Source organism: Pleurodeles waltl, unplaced genomic scaffold (assembly GCF_031143425.1).
Source record: "Pleurodeles waltl isolate 20211129_DDA unplaced genomic scaffold, aPleWal1.hap1.20221129 scaffold_37, whole genome shotgun sequence".
Taxonomy (NCBI): domain Eukaryota; kingdom Metazoa; phylum Chordata; class Amphibia; order Caudata; family Salamandridae; genus Pleurodeles; species Pleurodeles waltl.
In genome coordinates this window covers 683,008-709,643 of record NW_027150076.1, presented here as the reverse complement: position 1 = coordinate 709,643, position 26,636 = coordinate 683,008, and the positions used below count along the sequence as shown (strand labels likewise).

General features: G+C 47.1%; 1 pseudogene; it reads left to right on the top strand.

Moving 5' to 3' along the window:
• Positions 1-16,089: 16,089 nt before the first annotated feature.
• LOC138276123 (zinc finger protein 84-like) overlaps positions 16,090-26,636 on the top strand; it is a 92,037-nt pseudogene continuing 81,490 nt past the window's right edge.

Below are 26,636 nucleotides of genomic sequence, written 5' to 3'. Positions count from 1 at the left end.
ACCGCCACTGAAACCCTGGTGGAAAGCCAGGTCTTAATACCGCCGGCAGTCTTCATTGGACCACCAGGTCAGAGATGCTCATTTCCTGCGGGTCCAGTTGCCCTGGCGGTACAGACGGAAATGTGGAGGGTTGGCAGAGGCCAACCTTCCACACTCATAATGTGGCGGTCTTCAATGCCAGCCTGTCGGCGGTGAAACCACCACTTTGGCCCTGGCGGTCAAAAGACCGCCAGGGTCATAATGAGGGCCTTAGTCCTCTCCGTCCTATTGCTCCAAAACACCCATGTCAACCTTTGTCTATCGTTGACTAACTGTCCCCATCTAGTAGCTCTGCTTTGTTTTAGAGGCAAAGCTAAGCTGTCCAGTAAACACTCAGATTAGGTCTCTGGTGAATCCAACATGGGAGATAACTTGCTATAATAGCCAATACCTAGGAGAGATCTAATCTCATACCAAGTGGTGGCTGCTGCCCCTAAGTACTTCAACCTAACTTTCTTGAAGAATGTTTTTTGCAAGATAGACATCTTCACTAAATTAATTCGCCTATATATAGTAAGTGGCAGATTACCACATTTTTTTTTAGCAAAACCCCAACCTCACTGGCCACCTTCTCCAAATTTATATCTACTAATTTTCCCAAATCCTGTGTTATTTTTATGCCTAAATACCTCATCTCAGAAACCCTTCTAGGATCCTCACTATTTTGATTCCAGTTTTTTCTTCATTTACCTCGTAGCCAGCAAGCTTTGGGAAGACCATGGCTTCTCTCATAAGGTTTGGGAAGGTGGAAGTAACATCATAGGTGTATATGATCAAATCGTCTGCGTATAAGGCGATTTTCCTAGAAAATTCACCTACCATGAAAGGCTTTATCTGCTCATTTACCCTCAGACTCTCTTGAAAAGGCTCAATGTAAAGATCAAAAAGGACCGGTCAGAGGGGGCAGCCTTGTCTAGTCCCTTTTTAAATCTTCACTTCAGAAGACAGGCTACCGTTTACCAAACTTTTTGCAGTTAGTGCACTATAAATCCTCGCCAACACATTACTTAAAGATGAAAGGTTTGCCTATTCCAAAGTGGGCTAATACCGTTGTAAAATATTGCCAGTTCACATGGTCAAACGTCTTGGCGACATCCACCGTCACATAAATCCAGGATTGTGGCCAGATCAATGGAGCCAATTTAAGTGCGACCAAGATCTCTCATATTCCTGCCAAGCAAGAACCTCGCTGATCTTGGTGTGCCAGATGGCTCACAACTTTGTTTAAACGCCCTGCTAAAATACCAGTTAAGACTTTATAATCGCAATTGAGTAGCGATATTGGGCGGTAAGATTGACACTGTAGGCAATTCTTGCCTAGCTTCAATATGAATGAGATTACCGCGTCATTCCAAGAGCTCGGAATAGGATCACCCTTCAGCAATATGGCATTAAACATCTGTACCCAGACTGGAACAATAACCTCCTCAATTGCCGAATAAAGTTCACTGGGGTTCCCGTCAGGCCCAGTCGCTTTCCCTTTCTTTGCCTTGCTAAAATCTCACTACCAGAGATCACCTGACACAATAATTGATCCTGCTCACTAGACAGTTTCGAAAGATGTTTCTGCCAGAGCCATGCTTCTACTGCCTCTATATCTGACTCTAAATTTTCTCTATATAACTCCTGAAACAAGGTTTTTAAAGCATCTTTTATCTTAGAGTTATCTTCAACAACCAACCCTGCATCACCACCCATAATCTTCTGGATGTTATTCTGGTGCGTACCCAATCTAGATTTCCCAGCCAGCAACTTCCCGCAGCTTACCCCATGTATTATATCTCGTGCTGTACTAACTTCCCACTGCTGTGACACCTTTCCCTCCATCATAACCCTGAACTTTAACTGCAAATCGTGTAGATCTTCCAAAATTTTCACCCTTCCCAACCTCGTTTAATGTGTTGGTTTTTAGCACCTCTTTCATTCTTGCGATCTTCCCCTCCACTTGGGCCTGTTGTAATTTCTCCCACCTTACCTACTGGGCAGCTAAACTATTTATTGCCCCCCTTAACCAAGCCTTATACGTGCCCCATATCACGTGTTTTGGAGCAGTCGCCTGATTCATAGAAAAAAACTCCTGTAATATCTTATCCAATAGCTCTGACTGTGCCAACATCCTTCTATCGATTGTCCATCTCCTTTCTTCCCATACATTCTTCTGCTCAGTTTTTAACAGCAAGGCCGAATGATGTGATAGATGGATAGGCAGGTGGTCTAACCCGATCACTCTCTCCATCTCCTTTCTTTCCATGAAGAAATAATCTAGCCTTGAGTAATATCCGTTCTTTTTACTCTGTAAAGTATATTCCCTGCAATTCCCTTTCAATCTCCCCAGAACATCACATAAATCTAAATTTTCCATCATGTCCAACAGATATGTGTAGGAAAGTACCATCTTGCCTGGCATGTTACCCCCATTTTTCACTGTATATATGTTGTTTTAGTTGTATGTGTCACTGGGACCCTGGTAACCCAGGGCCCCAGTGCTCATAAGTGTGCCTTAATGTGTTAGCTGTGTAGTGACTAACTGTCTCACTGAGGCTCTGCTAATCAGAACCTCAGTGGTTATGCTCTCTCATTTCTTTCCAAATTGTCACTAACAGGCTAGTGACCATTTTTACCAATTTACATTGGCTTACTGGAACACCCTTAAAATTCCCTAGTATATGGTACTGAGGTACCCAGGGTATTGGGGTTCCAGGAGATCCCTATGGGCTGCAGCATTTCTTTTGCCACCCATAGGGAGCTCTGACAATTCTTACACAGGCCTGCCACTGCAGCCTGAGTGAAATAACGTCCACGTTATTTCACAGCCATTTTACACTGCACTTAAGTAACTTATAAGTCACCTATATGTCTAACCTTTACCTGGTAAAGGTTAGGTGCAAAGTTACTTAGTGTGAGGGCACCCTGGCACTAGCCAAGGTGCCCCCACATTGTTCAGAGCCAATTCCCTGAACTTTGTGAGTGCGGGGACACCATTACACGCGTGCACTACATATAGGTCACTACCTATATGTAGCTTCACAATGGTAACTCCGAATATGGCCATGTAACATGTCTATGATCATGGAATTGCCCCCTCTATGCCACCCTGGCATAGTTGGCACAATCCCATGATCCCAGTGGTCTGTAGCACAGACCCTGGTACTGCCAAACTGCCCTTCCTGGGGTTTCACTGCAGCTGCTGCTGCTGCCAACCCCTCAGACAGGCATCTGCCCTCCTGGGGTCCAGCCAGGCCTGGCCCAGGATGGCAGAACAAAGAACTTCCTCTGAGAGAGGGTGTGACACCCTCTCCCTTTGGAAAATGGTGTGAAGGCAGGGGAGGAGTAGCCTCCCCCAGCCTCTGGAAATGCTTTGTTGGGCACAGATGTGCCCAATTCTGCATAAGCCAGTCTACACCGGTTCAGGGACCCCTTAGCCCCTGCTCTGGCACGAAACTGGACAAAGGAAAGGGGAGTGACCACTCCCCTGACCTGCACCTCCCCTGGGAGGTGTCCAGAGCTCCTCCAGTGTGCTCCAGACCTCTGCCATCTTGGAAACAGAGGTGCTGCTGGCACACTGGACTGCTCTGAGTGGCCAGTGCCACCAGGTGACGTCAGAGACTCCTGCTGATAGGCTCCTTCAGGTGTTAGTAGCCTATCCTCTCTCCTAGGTAGCCAAACCCTCTTTTCTGGCTATTTAGGGTCTCTGTCTCTGGGGAAACTTTAGATAACGAATGCAAGAGCTCATCCGAGTTCCTCTGCATCTCTCTCTTCACCTTCTGCCAAGGAATCGACTGCTGACCGCGCTGGAAGCCTGCAAACCTGCAACATAGTAGCAAAGACGACTACTGCAACTCTGTAACGCTGATCCTGCCGCCTTCTCGACTGTTTTCCTGCTTGTGCATGCTGTGGGGGTAGTCTGCCTCCTCTCTGCACCAGAAGCTCAGAAGAAATCTCCCGTGGGTCGACGGAATCTTCCCCCTGCAACCGCAGGCACCAAAAAGCTGCATTACCGGTCCCTTGGGTCTCCTCTCAGCACGACGAGCGAGGTCCCTCGAATCCAGCGACTCTGTCCAAGTGACCCCCACCGTCCAGTGACTCTTCAGTCCAAGTTTGGTGGAGGTAAGTCCTTGCCTCACCTCGCTGGGCTGCATTGCTGGGAACCACGACTTTTGCAGCTGCTCCGGCCCCTGTGCACTTCCGGTGGAAATCCTTTGTGCACAGCCAAGCCTGGGTCCACGGCACTCTAACCTGCATTGCACGACTTTCTAAGTTGGTCTCCGGCGACGTGGGACTCCTTTGTGCGACTTCGGGTGAGCACCGTTTCACACATCCTCGTAGTGCCTGTTTCTGGCACTTCTCTGGGTGCTACCTGCTGCTGAGAGGGCTTCTTGTCTTGCTCGACGTCCCCTCTCTCTCCTGGTCCAATTTGCGACCTCCTGATCCCTCCAGGGCCACAGCAGCGTCCAAAAACGCTAACCGCACGATTTGCAGCTAGCAAGGCTTGTTGGCGTTCTATCGGCGGGAAAACACTTCTGCACGACTCTCCACTGCGAGAGGGATCCGTCCACCAAAGGGGAAGTCTCTAGCCCTTTTCATTCCTGCAGAAACCTCAGCTTCTTCTGTCCAGCAGAAGCTTCTTTGCACCCGCAGCTGGCATTTCCTGAGCATTTGCCCATCTCCGACTTGCTTGTGACTTTTGGACTTGGTCTCCTTGTTCCACAGGTACCCTAGATTGGAAATCCACAGTTGTTGCATTGATGGTTTGTGTCTTTCCTGAATTATTCCTCTAACACGACTTCTTTGTCCTTAGGGGAACTTTAGTGCACTTTGCACTCACTTTTCAGGGTCTTGGGGAGGGTTATTTTTCTAACTCTCACTATTTTCTAATAGTCCCAGCGACCCTCTACAAGGTCACATAGGTTTGGGGTCCATTCGTGGTTCGCATTCCACTTTTGGAGTATATGGTTTGTGTTGCCCCTATCCCTATGTTTCCCCATTGCATCCTATTGTAACTATACATTGTTTGCACTGTTTTCTAAGACTATACTGCATATTTTTGCTATTGTGTATATATATCTTGTGTATATTTCCTATCCTCTCACTGAGGGTACACTCTAAGATACTTTGGCATATTGTCATAAAAATAAAGTACCTTTATTTTTAGTATAACTGTGTATTGTGTTTTCTTATGATATTGTGCATATGACACTAAGTGGTACTGTAGTAGCTTCACACGTCTCCTAGTTCAGCCTAAGCTGCTCTGCTAAGCTACCATTATCTATCAGCCTAAGCTGCTCTGCTAAGCTACGATTATCTATCAGCCTAAGCTGCTAGACACCCTATACACTAATAAGGGATAACTGGGCCTGGTGCAAGGTGCAAGTACCCCTTGGTACTCACTACAAGCCAGTCCAGCCTCCTACATTGGTTGTGCAGCGGTGGGATAAGTGCTTTGAGACTACTTACCACTCTTGTCATTGTACCTTTCATAAGAGAAAAATATACAAAACAAGGTCAGTGTATATACACATAGCCAAAAAGTTTTGCATTTCCTCTTTTCACTCTTTTCTAAGTGCTGAAAAGTACTTCTAACTTTCTAAAAAGTTCTAAAAAGTTTTAAAAGTTTTTTTCTCTGTCTTTCTAAAAGCTCTGACAAACTTTTTATCTTTACTATCACTTTAACTCTCTCTAAAAATGTCTGGCACAGGCCAAAATGTTGATCTGTCCAAACTTGCATATGATCACCTTAGCTGGAAAGGAGCAAGGAGTCTCTGCATAGAGAGAGGTTTGAGTGTAGGGAAGAATCCTTCCTTAGAACTGTTAATTAACATGCTTAGAGTACAGGATAAGGCCATAAGTGCCCCATCTGTTGAAAAAGTAGCTAATGGTTCTCAATCTGATCCAGGGACTCCCCCAGGAAAAGATTCAGGAAAGAAACTTCCTAGCCTGCCCATTACTAGACAGTCTAGCATAGTTGGTAATGATGATGAGCCACACCATATAAATAGTGTTGTCTCACATCATAGCAAAAGCATTTATTCTCACCATACTGGTAGTGATGTTTCTGTTAGCCAAGCTGTTAGGGTGGCTTCTGTAAGGGACAGGTCTCCTTCTGTCCATTCTCACCATACTTCTCTTTCAAGGCATGTCCCTCCCACCCACCCTGATGACAGATTGTTAGAAAGGGAGCTCAATAGATTGAGAGTGGAACAAACCAGACTGAAGCTCAAGAAGCAACAGCTGGATTTGGATAGACAGACTTTAGAAGTAGAGAAGGAGAGACAGAAACTGGGTTTAGAAACCCATGGTGGCAGCAGCAGTATTCCCCATAGTCATCCTGCAAAAGAGCATGATTCCAGGAATCTGCACAAGATAGTTCCCCCTTATAAGGAGGGGGATGACATTAACAAGTGGTTTGCTGCACTTGAGAGGGCCTGTGTTGTAAAAGATGTCCCTCAAAGGCAGTGGGCTGCTATCCTATGGCTATTATTTAGTGGAAAAGGTAGGGATAGGCTCCTTACTGTGAAAGAAAATGGTGCGAATAATTTCCAAGTTCTTAAGAATGCACTCCTGGATGGTTATGGCTTAACCACTGAACAATACAGGATAAAGTTCAGAGAGACCAAAAAGGAGTCTTCACAAGACTGGGTTGATTTCATTGACCATTCAGTGAAGGCCTTGGAGGGGTGGTTACATGGCAGTAAAGTTACTGATTATGACAGCCTGTATAACTTGATCCTGAGAGAGCATATTCTTAATAATTGTGTGTCTGATTTGTTGCACCAGTACTTGGTGGACTCTGATCTGACCTCTCCCCAAGAATTGGGAAAGAAGGCAGACAAATGGGTCAGAACAAGGGTGAACAGAAAAGTTCATACAGGGGGTGACAAAGATGGCAACAAAAAGAAGGATGGTAAGTCTTCTGACAAGGGTGGGGACAAATCTAAAAATGAGTCTTCATCAGGCCCACAAAAACACTCTGGTGGGGGGGGTGGGCCCAAATCCTCTTTTAATCAGAACAAGGAAAAGAAACCATGGTGCTATTTATGTAAAATAAAAGGCCATTGGACAACAGATCCCAGTTGTCCAAAGAAAGGCACCAAGCCTCCTACCACTACAACCCCTACTGCTACACCTAGTGTCCCTACTAATAGCAGTGGTGGTGGGAGCAAACCTACTAATAGCCAATCCAAGGGAGTAGCTGGGCTCACTATTGGTAACTTAGTTGGGGTTGGCCTTGTTAGGGAGGCCACAGAGGCTGTGTTAGTCTCTGAGGGGGCTATTGATTTAGCCACCTTAGTTGCTTGTCCCCTTAATATGGATAAGTACAAGCAGCTACCCCTAATAAATGGTGTTGAGGTTCAGGCCTACAGGGACACTGGTGCCAGTGTGACTATGGTCATAGAGAAACTGGTCCACCCTGAACAACACCTACTTGGTCACCAGTACCAAGTAACCGATGCTCACAACAACACACTTAGCCACCCCATGGCTGTTGTTAATCTCAACTGGGGGGGGGGTTACTGGTCCAAAGAAAGTTGTGGTAGCTTCAGATTTACCTGTAGACTGTCTATTAGGGAATGATTTGGAGACATCAGCTTGGTCAGATGTAGAGTTGGAGGCCCATGCAGCAATGCTGGGCATCCCAGGGCATATTTTTGCTTTGACAAGGGCTCAGGCCAAAAAGCAAAAAGGACAGGGAAGCTTGGATCCTGGAACAATGGACCAAGTGCTCCCTAAAGCTAGGGCTAGTAGAAGCAAACCACTTCCTACTATCCCTCCCTCTACAGTGGATTCATCTTCAGAGGAAGAAGAATTCCCTCCCTGTGCAGAACCTACACCAGAGGAGCTGGAAGCAGACACTGCTGAGCTTTTGGGTGAAGGGGGGCCTGCCAGAGAGGAGCTGAGTGTGGCACAGCAAACCTGTCCCACATTAGAGGGTCTCAGACAGCAAGCTGTCAAACAGGCTAATGGGGATGTCAGTGACTCTCACAGAGTTTACTGGGAGGACAACACTTGTACACTGAGCATAGGGATCCTAAACCTGGAGCTGCCAGGAGATTAGTGATTCCTCAGGAGTACAGAAAGTTCCTCCTAACCCTGGCACATGACATTCCCCTAGCTGGGCACCTGGGTCAAATGAAAACTTGGGACAGACTGGTTCCATTGTTTCATTGGCCTAGGATGTCTGAGGACACAAAGGAATTTTGTAAGTCCTGTGAAACCTGTCAAGCCAGTGGCAAGACAGGTGGCACCCCAAAGGCACCCCTTATTCCACTGCCTGTGGTTGGGGTTCCCTTTGAAAGGGTAGGGGTTGACATAGTTGGCCCCCTTGACCCTCCTACTGCTTCAGGCAATAGATTTATCTTGGTGGTAGTTGACCATGCCACAAGATATCCTGAAGCTATTCCTTTAAGGACCACTACAGCACCTGCAGTGGCAAAGGCCCTCCTGGGAATATTTTCCAGGGTGGGCTTCCCAAAGGAAGTGGTATCAGACAGGGGAAGCAATTTCATGTCTGCATACTTAAAGGCCATGTGGAAGGAGTGTGGTGTAACGTACAAGTTCACACCACCCTATCATCCACAAACAAATGGACTGGTGGAGAGATTTAATAAAACTCTCAAAGGCATGATTATGGGTCTCCCTGAAAAACTCCGCAGGAGATGGGATATCCTTCTACCATGCCTCCTTTTTGCCTACAGGGAGGTACCCCAGAAAGGAGTGTGCTTCAGCCCCTTTGAACTTCTTTTTGGACACCCTGTTAGGGGTCCACTCACACTTGTAAAGGAGGGTTGGGAACAACCTTTAAAAGCTCCTAAGCAGGATATTGTGGATTATGTACTTGGCCTCAGATCAAGGATGGCTGAGTACATGAAAAAGGCCAGTAAAAACATTCAGGCCAGCCAAGAGCTCCAGAAGCAATGGCATGATCAGAAGGCTGTTTTGGTTCAGTACCAACCAGGGCAGAAAGTGTGGGTCTTGGAGCCTGTGGCCCCAAGAGCACTCCAAGATAAATGGAGTGGTCCCCACACAATTGTTGAAAAGAAGGGAGAAGTCACCTATTTAGTTGACTTAGGCACTGCCAGGAGTCTCCTTAGGGTGCTCCATGTCAACCGCCTGAAACCCTACTATGACAGGGCTGATCTCACCCTGCTCATGGCAACTGATGAGGGACAGGAAGAAGACAGTGATCCTCTACCTGATCTCTTCTCTTCCACAGAACAAGATGCTCTTGTGGAAGGTGTAGTTTTGGCTGATTGTCTTACTGCTGAGCAGAAAGATAATTGCATAAATCTCCTAGATCAATTCTCTGAACTCTTCTCTACTGTGCCAGGTACCACTTCTTGGTGTGAGCACACTATAGATACTGGAGACAGTTTACCTGTCAAAAGTAAGATCTATAGGCAGCCTGACCATGTCAGGGACTGCATAAAGCAAGAGGTCCAGAAAATGTTAGAACTAGGAGTGGTTGAGCACTCTGACAGTCCATGGGCTTCTCCTGTGGTACTGGTACCAAAACCTCATTCCAAAGATGGAAAGAAGGAAATGCGGTTTTGTGTAGACTATAGAGGTCTCAACTTGGTAACCAAAACTGATGCTCACCCTATACCCAGGGCAGATGAGCTCATAGATACACTGGCATCTGCCAAGTATCTAAGCACTTTTGATTTGACTGCAGGGTATTGGCAGATCAAATTGTCAGAAGATGCTAAACCTAAGACTGCATTTTCGACCATTGGAGGACATTACCAGTTTACTGTAATGCCTTTTGGTTTGAAAAATGCACCTGCCACTTTTCAGAGGTTGGTGAACACAGTCCTGCAAGGGCTGGAAGCTTTCAGTGCAGCATATTTGGACGATATAGCTGTCTTTAGCTCCAGCTGGGATGATCACCTGGTCCACCTATGGAAAGTTTTGGAGGCCCTGCAAAAGGCAGGCCTCACTATCAAGGCTTCAAAGTGCCAGATAGGGCAGGGTAAGGTGGTTTATCTGGGACACCTTGTTGGTGGGGAACAGATTGCACCACTTCAGGGGAAAATCCAAACAATTATTGATTGGGTTCCCCCTACCACTCAGACTCAGGTGAGAGCCTTCCTAGGCCTCACTGGGTATTACAGGAGGTTCATTAAGAACTATGGCTCCATTGCAGCCCCTCTTAATGATCTCACATCCAAGAAAATGCCTAAAAAGGTATTATGGACAGCAAACTGTCAAAAAGCTTTTGAGGAGCTGAAGCAGGCCATGTGCTCTGCACCTGTCCTGAAAAGCCCTTGTTACACTAAAAAATTCTATGTCCAAACTGATGCATCTGAATTAGGAGTAGGGGCAGTCCTATCACAACTTAATTCTGAGTGCCAGGATCAACCTGTTGCTTTTATTAGTAGGAGGTTGACCCCCAGAGAAAAGCGTCGGTCTGCCATTGAGAGGGAGGCCTTTGCTGTGGTCTGGGCCCTGAAGAAGTTGAGGCCATACCTGTTTGGCACTCACTTCATTGTTCAGACAGACCACAAACCTCTACTTTGGCTAAAACAAATGAAAGGTGAAAATCCTAAATTGTTGAGGTGGTCCATATCCCTACAGGGAATGGACTATATAGTGGAACATAGACCTGGGAGTAGCCACTCCAATGCAGATGGACTCTCCAGATATTTCCACTTAGACAATGAAGACTCATCAGGTCATGGCTAGTCTTATTGTCTTTCGTTTGGGGTGGGGTTGTGTAGGAAAGTACCATCTTGCCTGGCATGTTACCCCCATTTTTCACTGTATATATGTTGTTTTAGTTGTATGTGTCACTGGGACCCTGGTAACCCAGGGCCCCAGTGCTCATAAGTGTGCCTGAATGTGTTACCTGTGTAGTGACTAACTGTCTCACTGAGGCTCTGCTAATCAGAACCTCAGTGGTTATGCTCTCTCATTTCTTTCCAAATTGTCACTAACAGGCTAGTTACCATTTTTACCAATTTACATTGGCTTACTGGAACACCCTTATAATTCCCTAGTATATGGTACTGAGGTACCCAGGGTATTGGGGTTCCAGGAGATCCCTATGGGCTGCAGCATTTCTTTTGCCACCCATAGGGAGCTCTGACAATTCTTACACAGGCCTGCCACTGCAGCCTGAGTGAAATAACGTCCACGTTATTTCACAGCCATTTTACACTGCACTTAAGTAACTTATAAGTCACCTATATGTCTAACCTTTACCTGGTAAAGGTTAGGTGCAAAGTTACTTAGTGTGAGGGCACCCTGGCACTAGCCAAGGTGCCCCCACATTGTTCAGAGCCAATTCCCTGAACTTTGTGAGTGCGGGGACACCATTACACGCGTGCACTACATATAGGTCACTACCTATATGTAGCTTCACAATGGTAACTCCGAATATGGCCATGTAACATGTCTATGATCATGGAATTGCCCCCTCTATGCCATCCTGGCATAGTTGGCACAATCCCATGATCCCAGTGGTCTGTAGCACAGACCCTGGTACTGCCAAACTGCCCTTCCTGGGGTTTCACTGCAGCTGCTGCTGCTGCCAACCCCTCAGACAGGCATCTGCCCTCCTGGGGTCCAGCCAGGCCTGGCCCAGGATGGCAGAACAAAGAACTTCCTCTGAGAGAGGGTGTGACACCCTCTCCCTTTGGAAAATGGTGTGAAGGCAGGGGAGGAGTAGCCTCCCCCAGCCTCTGGAAATGCTTTGTTGGGCACAGATGTGCCCAATTCTGCATAAGCCAGTCTACACCGGTTCAGGGACCCCTTAGCCCCTGCTCTGGCGCGAAACTGGACAAAGGAAAGGGGAGTGACCACTCCCCTGACCTGCACCTCCCCTGGGAGGTGTCCAGAGCTCCTCCAGTGTGCTCCAGACCTCTGCCATCTTGGAAACAGAGGTGCTGCTGGCACACTGGACTGCTCTGAGTGGCCAGTGCCACCAGGTGACGTCAGAGACTCCTGCTGATAGGCTCCTTCAGGTGTTAGTAGCCTATCCTCTCTCCTAGGTAGCCAAACCCTCTTTTCTGGCTATTTAGGGTCTCTGTCTCTGGGGAAACTTTAGATAACGAATGCAAGAGCTCATCCGAGTTCCTCTGCATCTCTCTCTTCACCTTCTGCCAAGGAATCGACTGCTGACCGCGCTGGAAGCCTGCAAACCTGCAACATAGTAGCAAAGACGACTACTGCAACTCTGTAACGCTGATCCTGCCGCCTTCTCGACTGTTTTCCTGCTTGTGCATGCTGTGGGGGTAGTCTGCCTCCTCTCTGCACCATAAGCTCCGAAGAAATCTCCCGTGGGTCGACGGAATCTTCCCCCGCAGCAACCGCAGGCACCAAAAAGCTGCATTACCGGTCCCTTGGGTCTCCTCTCAGCACGACGAGCGAGGTCCCTCGAATCCAGCGACTCTGTCCAAGTGACCCCCACCGTCCAGTGACTCTTCAGTCCAAGTTTGGTGGAGGTAAGTCCTTGCCTCACCTCGCTGGGCTGCATTGCTGGGAACTGCGACTTTTGCAGCTACTCCGGCCCCTGTGCACTTCCGGCGGAAATCCTTTGTGCACAGCCAAGCCTGGGTCCACGGCACTCTAACCTGCATTGCACAACTTTCTAAGTTGGTCTCTGGCGACGTGGGACTCCTTTGTGCGACTTCGGGTGAGCACCGTTTCACACATCCTCGTAGTGCCTGTTTCTGGCACTTCTCCGGGTGCTACCTGCTGCTGAGAGGGCTCCTTGTCTTGCTCGACGTCCCCTCTCTCTCCTGGTCCAATTTGCGACCTCCTGGTCCCTCCAGGGCCACAGCAGCGTCCAAAAACGCTAACCGCACGATTTGCAGCTAGCAAGGCTTGTTGGTGTTCTATCGGCGGGAAAACACTTCTGCACGACTCTCCACGGCGAGAGGGATCCGTCCACCAAAGGGGAAGTCTCTAGCCCTTTTCGTTCCTGCAGAAACCTCAGCTTCTTCTGTCCAGCAGAAGCTTCTTTGCACCCGCAGCTGGCATTTCCTGGGCATTTGCCCATCTCCGACTTGCTTGTGACTTTTGGACTTGGTCCCCTTGTTCCACAGGTACCCTAGATTGGAAATCCACAGTTGTTGCATTGTTGGTTTGTGTCTTTCCTGCATTATTCCTCTAACACAACTTCTTTGTCCTTAGGGGAACTTTAGTGCACTTTGCACTCACTTTTCAGGGTCTTGGGGAGGGTTATTTTTCTAACTCTCACTATTTTCTAATAGTCCCAGCGACCCTCTACAAGGTCACATAGGTTTGGGGTCCATTCGTGGTTCGCATTCCACTTTTGGAGTAAATGGTTTGTGTTGCCCCTATCCCTATGTTTCCCCATTGCATCCTATTGTAACTACCGCACTGTTTTCTAAGACTATACTGCATATTTTTGCTATTGTGTATATATATCTCGTGTATATTTCCTATCCTCTCACTGAGGGTACACTCTAAGATACTTTGGCATATTGTCATAAAAATAAAGTACCTTTATTTTTAGTATAACTGTGTATTGTGTTTTCTTATGATATTGTGCATATGACACTAAGTGGTACTGTAGTAGCTTCACACGTCTCCTAGTTCAGCCTAAGCTGCTCTGCTAAGCTGCCATTATCTATCAGCCTAAGCTGCTCTGCTAAGCTACCATTATCTATCAGCCTAAGCTGCTAGACACCCTATACACTAATAAGGGATAACTGGGCCTGGTGCAAGGTGCAAGTACCCCTTGGTACTCACTACAAGCCAGTCCAGCCTCCTACAATAAGCTCTCATCTTTGGGGAACTAATTTGTATCCTGTCTGAGGACCTGTCTAGGGTATTATCCAGTAAGACATTGGAGATCCCTCCTAGAATAATAGGTGCTTTGAAGTGGAGAAGGTTTGCACAGAGCTGAGATAACTAGGTGGTATCATCCACATTTCCGCCACAATAGCTTACTAAGGTGTACACGGCATCATAGACCTTTATCTCTGCAATTATCCATCACCCTCCATCCGCCTCATACCGAACTAGACTCTCCCCTGAATTTACTTTTAAAACCAGGGAAATTCCTTTGGTACAATGAACTTGGTCTATTGCTACTATGGCCTCCACCCATCTTTGCTTCAAGAAAAGATCCTTACACTCCTGTCTCAAGAGATGTGTCTCTTGAAGCATAAATATCTGGGCTATTGTAAAACTATTTGCCACCTTTTAGCCACCCAAAACCCGTTTATATTCCAGCAGAGGATTGCCCAGGTTTTCATCATATTTCTCTCACCCAAACCCATTCCTTCCAGTTCCTGCTATACCCAGAGCCTACATATCTATTTGGTGCTTCAATCAGACTTCTAATCGCATGACTAAAACTGAGGACATCAATTTTTATTTTCTCCCACTGCTCCCCTCCACATGCGCCCCCTCTTGGGAACTCTCCCTACTATGTTGTTAGGCATTTCCTAATGCCTGTTTCCCCAGCCCTAAGGAAAACCCTCACCACACCTTCACACTTTTTAATTTCCACCTGGGTGCCCCCCTTCTTTATCTGAGCAATAAAATCATCCAAATCCGCTCGTTCAGAAAAGTTGTGCATCTTTGTTTGCCACATAACCTTCATGATAGCTGGGAACCTCAGTTGTGCCATGGAACCCAACTTCTTTAGATCCTTCAGTCTTTTCCCCAGCTCCCGCTGTCTGCCGGCCGTCTCTTCAGAGATGTCAGATCTAATCCTGAAAGTTACCCCTAGTGCTTTAAGGGAGCCTGATTTCAGGGCTAGCCCCAATATTTTTTCTTTCACAGAAAATGTTTTTTTTTTACCAGAATCTATGTTTCTGCCCAGGATGTTGTTAAAAAGGGTCTCTTTGCACTTAGTAAATTTCTGCTTCAAGGTTGTCCATCCAACTGTCTTGCGGGAAAGAATTCCTCAACAAGTTGACTACAAATGTTTGTACCCCCAGAATTCTGACATTTTTTCTTCTAGCATTATTTTCTATTCTTTCCAGTCTTATCTTTATGTGAGTCACCTCCCAGGCGTTTTCTTGCACCACAGTTTGAAGGTCCTGAAACCCCTCTTCTAAGTCCTGAGTATGCTGAGTTAAGTTCTCTATTTTAGCTTCTAGGCTGGAGCAGGTGGCCTGAGTCCCCTTCTAGTTTACCTCCAAAATTGCAAAGTGCTCCTTAACCTCTTGGGATAATTGATCAAGGATCTGATGAACCCAAGCCCACCCGTTAGGCCCACAATTCCGTGTACCTACATCTTCCATCTCCAGGGGCTCAGGCTGCGTACTGCTCTCTCCAGTGAAAATCCCCATTTCAGCTGGATCAGCAGTATCCACCGCCAAACCTGCAAATGTGTTATTCGTTGTTAGCGTTGTTATCGCTGGGAGGTCTGCAGTGGTAGATGCCTCAGCGGAGTTAGTTCTCCCAACTTCCATGTCTCTCGCTTCGTACCAGTGCTCTTTTGCTTACTTCTGCTTCGCCTTATCCTCTCTAAGGCAGCCACTCGTATCAGGTCGTATTTTAAAGTACATTTTTAAAGAGGGAGTAATCCTCTGGGGAATTGTAACTGAAAAATACTTTTTGTCAGTTGGGAGAGCCCACAATACTGTTTTCGCTGAAGGGTTTTGGGAGTGAGGAGCCTTAACTAGAGAATTCTTCGATCGGGGTGTAGTTGCTCTAACAGGGACCTTTACTTTCATTTGTTCCAGGCCGGCACTGTCTTTTCCTCCACCCTCCTGTATGTTACGAGATCTAAAAGACCTTAAAGAATATCCCTTGGAACAACCCTGCTTCATGTGAGGTACATTTCTAGCATATTGGATCCTAAAGTCAGCCCCTACACCTGGGCCCAGCTCACCATCTAGATGTTGATCATCATTCTCTATTAACAAGAAAAGCTGCCTGGTCACTTTGTCTGCCACAACCCTCTGCTTTGACTCCTCTCCTCTGTCCCAGTACTTATCTCTCTTTCGAACCGACAAGTCTGCCTTGTGCAGACTCTGCCGCTGTCTCCCCTGATGAGACCTCATACTTGGCAGCCTCCATCGCGCAGCGCATTGCTCCCAGAGTGTGCCAGCCGCCACAGCCCACCAAAGAATGCCCGAGGCCACCATCCGCAATCTGCACTGCCTCGAATCAATGGTAAGGGGAGGTGGGGGTCCTGAGCTGCAGTACAGCTTACAAGGTGACATGAGCGGCACTCACTGTGCCATGGTGTGGCTTTCCCTCTGGCGGAAGCCCTGACCAGCCGCTAGCCTCCTGCCATGTTCCCCGCTCGGGGAAAGCTATCTTAAAAAACACAGTACAACTACAACCTCACACTACCACAACATTGCCCAGAACACCAAAAATAAAAACGTACTTGCTGCAGATGGAAGTGGCCCTGTCCAGGAAAGACTCCAAAGATGTTAGTATTGGATTTACCAACACTGAGGGAAGGACCAGTGCAATCAAAGACCGTAATAACCTCCGCACCAAACACATTAAAAAATCCCCAACTTCTTGCTGGCTAGCCTCAAATGTGACATTATGGAACTAGCAGATCGTAAGAGAAGGAGCAACCTTTGAACATTTGGACTACCAGATGGGCCTGAAGATGAAGCTCACACGACGATCCATTTCAATAGAATTCTGGATGCCATCAACTTTGAACATCAACTTCACTAAAGACTTTGAACTGGAACATACTCACCATGCGCCACAATTCAAACCCAAGAACTCAGTCTCACTGAGATCTCTAATTTTGAAACCCCTAAAACATTAATACTCTCAAATCATACTAGCTTATATGAGGAAAGTTGAATGGGTCAACTGACAATCTCTCTCTCGCAGGATTTTGGCAGGACATGGTCAGCCACCAGTAGAAAAGGTTTTCTTGACCCTCAGGAAAAAACTCAGGGACAAAGCAGTTCAGCACTCCTCTATTGACCCTTTCAAGCTCAAGATTGTTTTTTCAAAAGTTCAAACCCGTCACAGAACCTTCAAACCTAGAAAAGGTTTTAGAGGATAGGTCTGAATTTTCGATGGAGGAGGAATTGAGTCTACTCCAGATTGCCCCCTAATCTCTCACATGTCTCTATCATTGTTGGGTAACACTCACCACTCATACCAAGCATCACTCCTCGCTCATATACCCTCATACATGCTTTCTCATCATAACCGAGACCATATCTGATAGCCTACTCATATCTCTCACGTATCACTGCAACACTGTGAATCAATGGCTTCACTCCTCGCTCATATACCCTCATACATGCTTTCTCATCATAACCGAGACCATATCTGATAGCCTACTTATATCTCTCACGTATCACTGCAACACTGTGAATCAATGGCTTCACTCCTCGCTCATATACCCTCATACATGCTTTCTCATCATAACCGAGACCATATCTGATAGTCTACTCATATCTCTCACATATCACTGCAACACTATGAATCAATGGCTTCACTCCTCACTCATATACCCTCATACATGCTTTCTCATCATACCCAAGACCATATCTGATAGCCTACTCATATCTCTCACATATCACTGCAACACTGTGAATCAATGGCTTCACTACATTATCTAAGGGGATACCATTGCTGCCACTGACTTCTCAGCCTCATCGCCTTACCAACACTCAACAAATAGCAGATGCTACAGACAACTCCTGGCTGAACCCACTTTACCAATATAAACAACCTATGGTATCTGTGCTCACTTCCCGTTTACAGCATACACCTTTCTCCCGGGCCAGAACGTCACCAGAATGAGCGCAATGAGACGGTATTGTATATTGTATTAAGGTGCCATTCAGAGCATACATGATTATTCATATTGTACAGGGTACTTCAGGTAATTGTGCCTCACGCTATTTTGTACTGCACGTCACAGACATTTTGCAGTTGTTTGTACACGATTATGCACCAATACTATTAACTTGTGTGAATACCAAAAAAGAGTAAACTTACACAAAAGTGTGTGTTTATCTTTGTGAATCGAGCCCATAATATCTGCTATTTCACCAGCAGCTGTGTAAATAGTGTAGTATTCTTGATATTTGCTTGACCACTGGCCATATCATGCAAATGCCCTGTATGTAACCAGTAGCTGGGTAAATAGTAATGGTTCTTTGCTGTCTGCACGTCTGCCATCCAGATAGGATATAATGTCTGTAATTAGCGAGCAGCTTGGTAAATAGCAATGTTTCTTTGCTATTTGTAGTGTCGCAGGTCCATCACAGCGTAATCTCTTCTAATAGCCAGCAGCCAAGTAAACTGTGAAGTTCTTTGCTGTTTCCACTGCTTCTTGCGAAACCATACTTAAACTTTTATATTTACCGTGCAGCTGGGTAAAAAGTAACATTTATTTGCTAGTTGCACAATGGCCTAGTAAATAATGAAGTTTCTTTGTATAGGCACCAGTACAATAGTAAATAATCTCTGATTCCAGTTGCCAGATGGATACCAGATAAAATTAAATAGATATCACTTACAAATACAGATTGTATGACATTGTTCGCCCTTTTACCTTCACGAGATGAGAACATGTGATAGGAATAAAGCAATTATGAGAGATGGTCCAGTGATTCAGCAGCAGGAAACCTGCCATTGAACCCCAGCTTTTTCACGGGTCTGAATTGGGTGATCCTGGGCAATCCCCATGCTGAATCAGTGCTGGAGAATGATGTTTACTGTGAAGGGGCAGACATGAAGATGTAGCGCTCCGACATATAGGACAGCTTCAGGCAGCATTCTGTATTTTTAAGAATCACAATCAGCAGTAAACAGCACAGCAGAGAGGCTCTGGCTGAGAAGAGGGAGGATGACTGCATTGTGTGGTTTTCCTCTAACCTGTATTAGAGGAGGGGGTTCTTTAAAGATATCAGCATTTCTGGCTATAAAACAACCACAGTCTCCTGGGACTGTCGGACCATCCATGTCTCAACAACATCCATGTCTGTGACATGTGAACACCCAGGACTTTCTGCCACAAAATGCTTCTTTGTGTGAAATGTATTCACTGGTGGAGCCTGTAGGCGGCGGTTCCGTCAGCGGCCACCGGAGGGCGCTCCTCGCCTGCTGATGAAAGCCACTGAGCACATTGTATGAAAGGGAGAAGGGTTTCCTCTTCCGGGTCAGCGGTGGCAGAGGCAGCACCAGCAGCGGATGTGACGTCACTTCCGGGTTTCCCCTCTGTGTCCAGCCTGCTGCAGAGGAGGAAGGACCCCCTGTCTGTCTGTGCAGTTATCTTCATCTTCAGACCCTCACAGACCCCCCAGACCCCAAATCTGCACCTGCCCCCCCCCCCCCCCCCCCCAGGAGGAGGAGAGAGCCTGGAAATGTCTGCACAGGTTCCTGCTCAGGTAGGAGATTGTCAGCACCTTCTGCTGTGTTTGTAGAAATAGACTGAATAATCCTGGAGGAAATCTCTGCCAGGAGCCGGGCTGAGCTGGGCTCTTCTATCCGGGGACCTCTGGGGGGCTTTCCTTCCGGCCCTGGGGGTGTTTGTGGTCATCATTTGTGGTAAAGAGGTGATCTGTGCACTGCATCTTACTGCACTGAGGGTCTGTGTGCTGCATCCTACTGCACTGTGAGGAATCTGTGCACTGTACTGCATCTTACTGCACTGTGAGAAATCTGTGCACTGCACTATACCTTACTGCACTGTGAGGAATCTGCACTGCACTTCATCTTACTGCACTGTGAGGAATCTGTGTACTGCACTGCATCTTACTGCACTGAGAAATCTGTGCACTGCATCTCACTGCACTGAGGGTCTGTGCACTGCAATACATCTTACTGCACTATGAAGAATCTGCACTGCACTGCATCTTACTGCACTGTGAGGAATCTGTGCACTGCACTGTATCTTACTGCTCTATGAGGAATCTGCTCTGCATCTTACTGCACTGTGATGAATCTGTGCACTGCATCTTACTGCACTGTGAGGGATCTGTGTACAGTGCTCTGCATCTTACTGCACTGTGAGGAATCTGTGCACTGCAATGCATCCTAATGCACTGTGAGGAATCTGCACTACACTGCATCTTACTGCATTGAGGAATCTGTGCACTGCATCTTACTGCACTGTGAGGAATCTATGCACACTGCATCTTACTGCACTGTAAGAAATCTGTGCACAGCATCTTACTGCACTGAGGGTCTGTGCACTGCACTGCATCTTACTGCATTAAGAGGAATCTGTGCACTGCACTGCATCTTACTGCACTATGAGGGATCTGTGTACAGTGCACTGCATCTTACTGCACTGTGAAGAATCTGTGCACTGCATATTAATGCACTGTGTGGAATCTGCACTACACTGCATCTTACTGCACTGAAGAATATGTGCACTGCACTGCATCTTACTGCACTGTGAGGAATCTGTGTACTACATCTTACTCCACCGTGAGGAATCTGTACTACTGCACCCAACTGCACTGAGGAATCTGTGTACAGCATCTTACTGCACTGTGAGGAGTCTGTGTACTGCATCTTACTGAACAATGAGGAATCTGTGCACTGCACTACATATCACTGAACTGTGAGGAATCTGCGCACTGCACTGCATCTTTCTGCACTGTGAGGAAACTGTGCAACTACACTGCATCTTACTGCACTGTGAGGAATCTGTGTACACTGCATCTTACTGCACTGTGAGGAATCTGTGTACTACATCTTACTGCACTGTAAGGAATCTGTACCACTGCACCCCACTGCACTGAGGAATCTGTGCACAGCATCTTACTTCACGGTGAGGAGTCTGTGCACTGCATATTACTGGTTTATGAGGAATCTGTCCACTGCACTGTATCTTCCTGCTCTATGAGGAATCTGTGCACTGCACTGCATCTTACTGCACTGCGAGGAATCTGTGCACACTGAACAGCATCCTACTGCACTATGAGGAATCTGTGCACTGCACTGCATCTTACTGCACTGTAAGGAATCTGTGCACACTGCACCTTACGGCACTGTAAGGAATCTGTGCACTGCATCTTACTGCACAGTGTGGAGTCTGTGCACTGCACTGCATCTTACTGCACTGTTAGGAATCTGTGCACACTGCACTGCATCCTACTGCACTGTGAGGAATCTGTGCACTGCATCTTACTGCACTGTGAGGAGTCTGTTCACTACATCTTACTGCACTGTGAGGAATCTGTGCACTGCACCTTACTGCACTGTGAAGAATCTGTCCATGCTGCACTGCATCTTACTGAACCATGGGGATTCTGTACACTGCACTGCATCTTGCTGCACTGTGAGGAATCTGTATACACTCTACAACATTTTACTGCACTGTGAGGAATCTATGCCACTGCACTGCATCTTGGTGCACTATGAGGACTCTGTAAACACTGTACAGCACCTTACTGCACTGTATCTTGCTGCAGTGAGGAATCTGTGCACTTTACTGCATCTTACTGCACTATGAAGAATCTGTGACACTGTACTGCATCTTACTGCACTATGAGGGATCTGTGCACTGCATCTAACTACACTGTTGAATCTGTGCACTGCATTGCATCTTACTGCACTGCAAGGAATCTATACACACTGGATTGCATTTTGCTGCACTGTGAGGAGTCTGTTCACACTCCACTTCATCATACTGCACTAGGAGTGGTCTGTGCACACTGCACTGCATCTTACTGTGCTATGAGGCATCTGTGCACTGCATCATATTGCAATATGAGGAATCTGTGCACAGCACTGCACCTTACTGCACTTTCTGGAATCTGTGCACTGCACTACATCTTTCTGCAATGTGAGGAATCAGTGCACTGCATCTTACTGCACTATGAGGAATCTTTAAACTGCACTGCATCTTACTGCACTGAGTAATCTGTCCCACAACACTGCGTCTTACGGCATTGAGGAAGCTGTGCACACTGCACTGTATCTTAATGCACAGTGACAAATCTGAGCACTGCGCATCTTACTGTGCTATGATAAATCTACCTGCATAATACTACACTATGATGAATCTGCACACACTGCACTACACCTTACTGCACTGTGAGGAATCTGTCACACTGAGCTGCTGTTTACTTTACTGTGAGGAATATGCTCACACTGCATCTTACTACACTATGACATATCTGTTTACACCTCACTGCATTTTAATGCACTATGAGTAATCTATTCAGACTGCACTGCTTTTAACTATACTATGCATGTTTTTTCCAGAGACAATCTATGCACTGGTGTTTGATGCACTATGCAGTATCTTTGGACACATGCACCTGCTCACTCATTCATTCATCTGCTCTCTCGTCCATTCAGAGTCATTGATCCATTAACTCAGTAATTCACAAATGAATCATCCATCCATTTATTCACCCATTAATCTTTCCATGTTGTCAACCTTTCATCCATCCACTCACTCATTCATTCACAAATATATTCACTCCTACATTTGTCAGTATTATCACTTAAGTGTTCATTCTTTCAATTCTGCAATCAGATCCAGCTATTTAGTCACCTATTGACTTATTCATGCATTTACCCATTCACTCATTGTAGGAAGTTGGCTCTATATATACTATCTCCAAGTGAGAGATAGTGTGCACAGAGTCCAAGGCTTCCTCTTAGAGGTTGATAGTGGCAATAATAGATAATACTAATGCTCTTTTTGTGGTAGTGTGGTCAAGCAGTTTGGCTTATCAGAGGGCAGTGTTAAGCATTTGTTGTACACACACAGGAAATAAATGAGAACACATACTCAAAGACTTAACTCCAGGCCACTTGGTTTTTATATAGAAAAATATTATTTTCTTAATTTATTTTAGAACCACAAGATTCAGAATTCAAGTAAATGCATAAATTGTAAGGTACTTGACATAGGTAAGTATAGAACTTTGAAGTAAAACTGTAATGTACATAGTTTTGTAACAAAAATGGCAATAAGCTATTATAAAACTGGACACTGCAAAAGTCAAGAGTTCCTGGGGGAGGTAAGTACAGGTTAGTTTTTCAGGTAAGTAAAGCACTTACAAGTTCAGTCTCCAGGGCATAGGCAGCCCACCGTTGGGGATTCAAGGATACCCCAAACACCCAGCACCAGCAACACAGGGCCAGTCAGGTGCAGAGGTCAAAGTAGGGCCCAAACAACATATGCACCTATGGAGACAGGGGGGTGCTCTGGTTCCAGTCTGCTGGCAGGCAGGGCACCGGGGGGCTTCTCAGGCAAGCCACCAACTGGGCAAGAAGGAGGTTTGCCTGCTGGTCCCTCCTGCACCGGTAGTCGTCTTCCCACGGGCCTGGGGACTGCGGGTGCAGTGCTTCTTCCAGGCGTCGGCTTCTTTGTAACCGGGCAGTCGTGGTCAGGGGGATCCTCCGGATTCTCTATGTAGGCGTCGCTGTGGGGGTGCAGGGAGGTCGTCTCAGGGTGGTATGTCGTCGGAGTTACCTGGGGGTCCTCGCTGCAGTGTTGTTTCCTCTGGACACGGGCCGGGGGCATCGGGTGCAGACTGTTGGGGACTCACGCTTCAGGACTGAGACTGGAGTCCCTTTAAAGATGGTTTCTTTGTTGCTGTTTTGGACAGAGCTACTGTCCACTGGAATTTCTTGGTCCTTTGGTTGCAGGTCAGTCCTCTTAGTCCTCAGAGGTCGCTGGTCCCGCTGGATGCGTCACTGTTGCAGGTTCTTTGAGTCTGGAGACAGGCCGGTAGGGCCGGGGCCAAGTCAGTTGTCGTCTCCATCGCCTCTGCGGGGCTTTCAGGTCAGCAGTCCTTCTTCTTGTTTCAGGTCGTCACGAATCTGAAGTCCTGGGTTCAGGCTCTCCCCTAAATACTGAATTTAGGGGTGTGTTAGGGCTAGAGGGCAGTAGCCAATGGCTACTGTCCCTGAGGGTGGCTACACCCTCCTTGTGCCTCCTCCCTTTGGAGAGGGGGGGGGCACATCCCTGTTCCTATTGGGTCTAATCCTCCAAAGCAAGATGGAGGATTTCTCAAGGAGGGGGTCACTTCAGCTCTGGACACCTTAGGGGTGGTCATGGCTGAGGGGTGACTCCTTGTTTTTCTCATTATCTCCCCTGGACTTGCTGCCAAAAGTGGGGACTTGTCCTGGGGGTGGACATCTCCACTAGCTGGAGTGCCCTGGGGCATTGTAACAGGAAGCCTGAGCCTTTGAGGCTCACTGCTAGGTGTTACAGTTCCTGCAGAGGGGAAGTATAAAGCACCTCCACCCAGTGCAGGCTTTGTTTCTGGTCCCAGAGAGCACAGAGGCTCTCACCCCAGGGGGTCGGAAACTCGTCTCTCAGTGTCAGGCTGGCACAGACCAGTCAGTCCTGCACTGAAGGATTGGGTAAAATACAGGGGGCATCTCTAAGATGCCCTCTGTGTGCATCTTTTAATAAATCCAACACTGGCATCAGTGTGGGTGTATTATTCTGAGAAGTTTGATACCAAACTTCCCACTATTTAGTATAGCAATTATGGAACTGTGGAGTTTGTTTTGACAAACTCCCAGACCATATACATAATATGGCCACAGTGTACTTACAATGTCTAAGAACAGACTTAGACACTGTAGGGGCATATTGCTCATGCAGCTATGCCCTCACCCGTGGTATAGTGCACCCTGCCTTAGGGCTTTAAGGCCTGCTAGAGGGGTGACTAACTTAAGCAACATGCAGTTTTTTGTGTGCATGGCATCATGAGGGGGTTGCCATGTCGACTTTGCCTTTTTCTCCCCACCAACACACACAATTTGCAATGGCAGTGTGCATGTGTTAGTTGAGGAGTCCCTTAGGGTGGCACAATACATGCTGCAGCCCTTAGGAACCATCCCTGGCCCCAGGGCCCTTGGTACCACTGGTACCTTTTACAAGGGACTTATCTGTGTGCCAGGGGTGTGACAATTGTGGAATCAATGGTACATTTTAGGTGAAAGAACACTGGTGCTGGGGCCTGGTTAGCAGGGTCCCAACATACTTCTCAGTCAAGTCAGCATCAGTATCAGGCAAAAAGTTGGGGGTGGGGGGTAACTGCAACAAGGAGCCATTTTCCTACACCCATCCAAACACCCCCCCCAGAAGATTGCCAATTAATGAATAAGCACTTTTGTTAATTAAAAAGCACATTTGGCTTTTTGACTTTATCGTTTTCTTATCTTTCTTAAAGCATCACTCTGAAGAGTGTGATAATTCTTGAAGGAAAGATCCCCCGAGGAAATTCTGATACCACAAGTTTTTTTTTTTTACCTCGCCATTCTTAGCTCCACAGGGTGAAATGGGGGATAGTGTGGCAGCATCCCTGAGTGAGCAGATGAATAAATGGGTGAAAAATTGAGAACTTTACCAGTTTTCCCTGTGACAAATTGTAAGGAAATGCCTCCTTGGCATGGTTACCCCCTGACTTTTTGCCTTTGCTGATGCTAAGTTTTGATTTGAAAGTGTGCTGACGCCTGCTAATCAGACCCCAGCACCAGTGTTCTTTCCCTAACCTATACTTTTGTTTTCACAATTGGCACACCCTGGCATCCAGGTAAGTCCCTTGTAACTGGTACCCCTGGTACCAAGGGCCCTGATGCCAGGGAAGGTCTCTAAGGGCTGCAGCATGTCTTATGCCACCCTGGGGACCCCTCACTCAGCACAGACACACGGCTTGCCAGCTTGTGTGTGCTAGTGAGGACAAAATGACTAAGTTGACATGGCACTCCCCTCAGGGTGCCATGCCAACCTCACACTGCCTATAGGTATAGATAAGTCACCTCTCTAGCAGGCCTTACAGCCCTAAGGCAGGGTGCACTATACCATAGGTGAGGGCATAAGTGCGCGAGCACTATGCCCCTACAGTGTCAAAGCAAAACCTTAGACATTGTAAGTGCAGGGTAGCCATAAGAGAATATGGTCTGGGAGTCTGTCATGCACGAACTCCACAGCACCATAATGGCTACATTGAAAACTGGGAAGTTTGGTATCAAACTTCTCAGCACAATAAATGCACACTGATGCCAGTGTACATTTTATTGTAACATACACCCCAGAGGGCACCTTAGAGGTGCCCCCTGAAACCTTAACCGACTACCCGTGTAGGCTGACTGGTTTTAGCAGCCTGCCACACACAAGACATGTTGCTGGCCACATGGGGAGAGTGCCTTTGTCACTCTGTGGCTAGTAACAAAGCCTGTACTGGGTGGAGGTGCTTCTCACCTCCCCCTGCAGGAACTGTAACACCTGGCGGTGAGCCTCAAAGGCTCACCCCCTTTGTTACAGCACCCCAGGGCACTCCAGATAGTGGAGTTGCCCGCCCCCTCCGGCCACGGCCCCACTTTTGGAGGCAAGGCCGGAGGAGATAATGAGAAAAACAAGGAGGAGTCACTGGCCAGTCAGGACAGCCCCTAAGGTGTCATGAGCTGAGGTGACTCTAACTTTTAGAAATCCTCCATCTTGCAGATGGAGGATTCCTCCAATAGGATTAGGGATGTGCCCCCCTCCCCTCAGGGAGGAGGCACAAAGAGGGTGTAGCCACCCTCAGGGCTAGTAGCCATTGGCTACTAACCCCCAGACCTAAACACACCCCTAAATTCAGTATTTAGGGGCTCCCCAGAACCTTGGAACTCAGATTCCTGCAACCTAAGAAGAAGAGGACTGCTTAACTGAAAAACCTGCAGAGAAGACGGAGACACCAACTGCTTTGGCCCCAGCT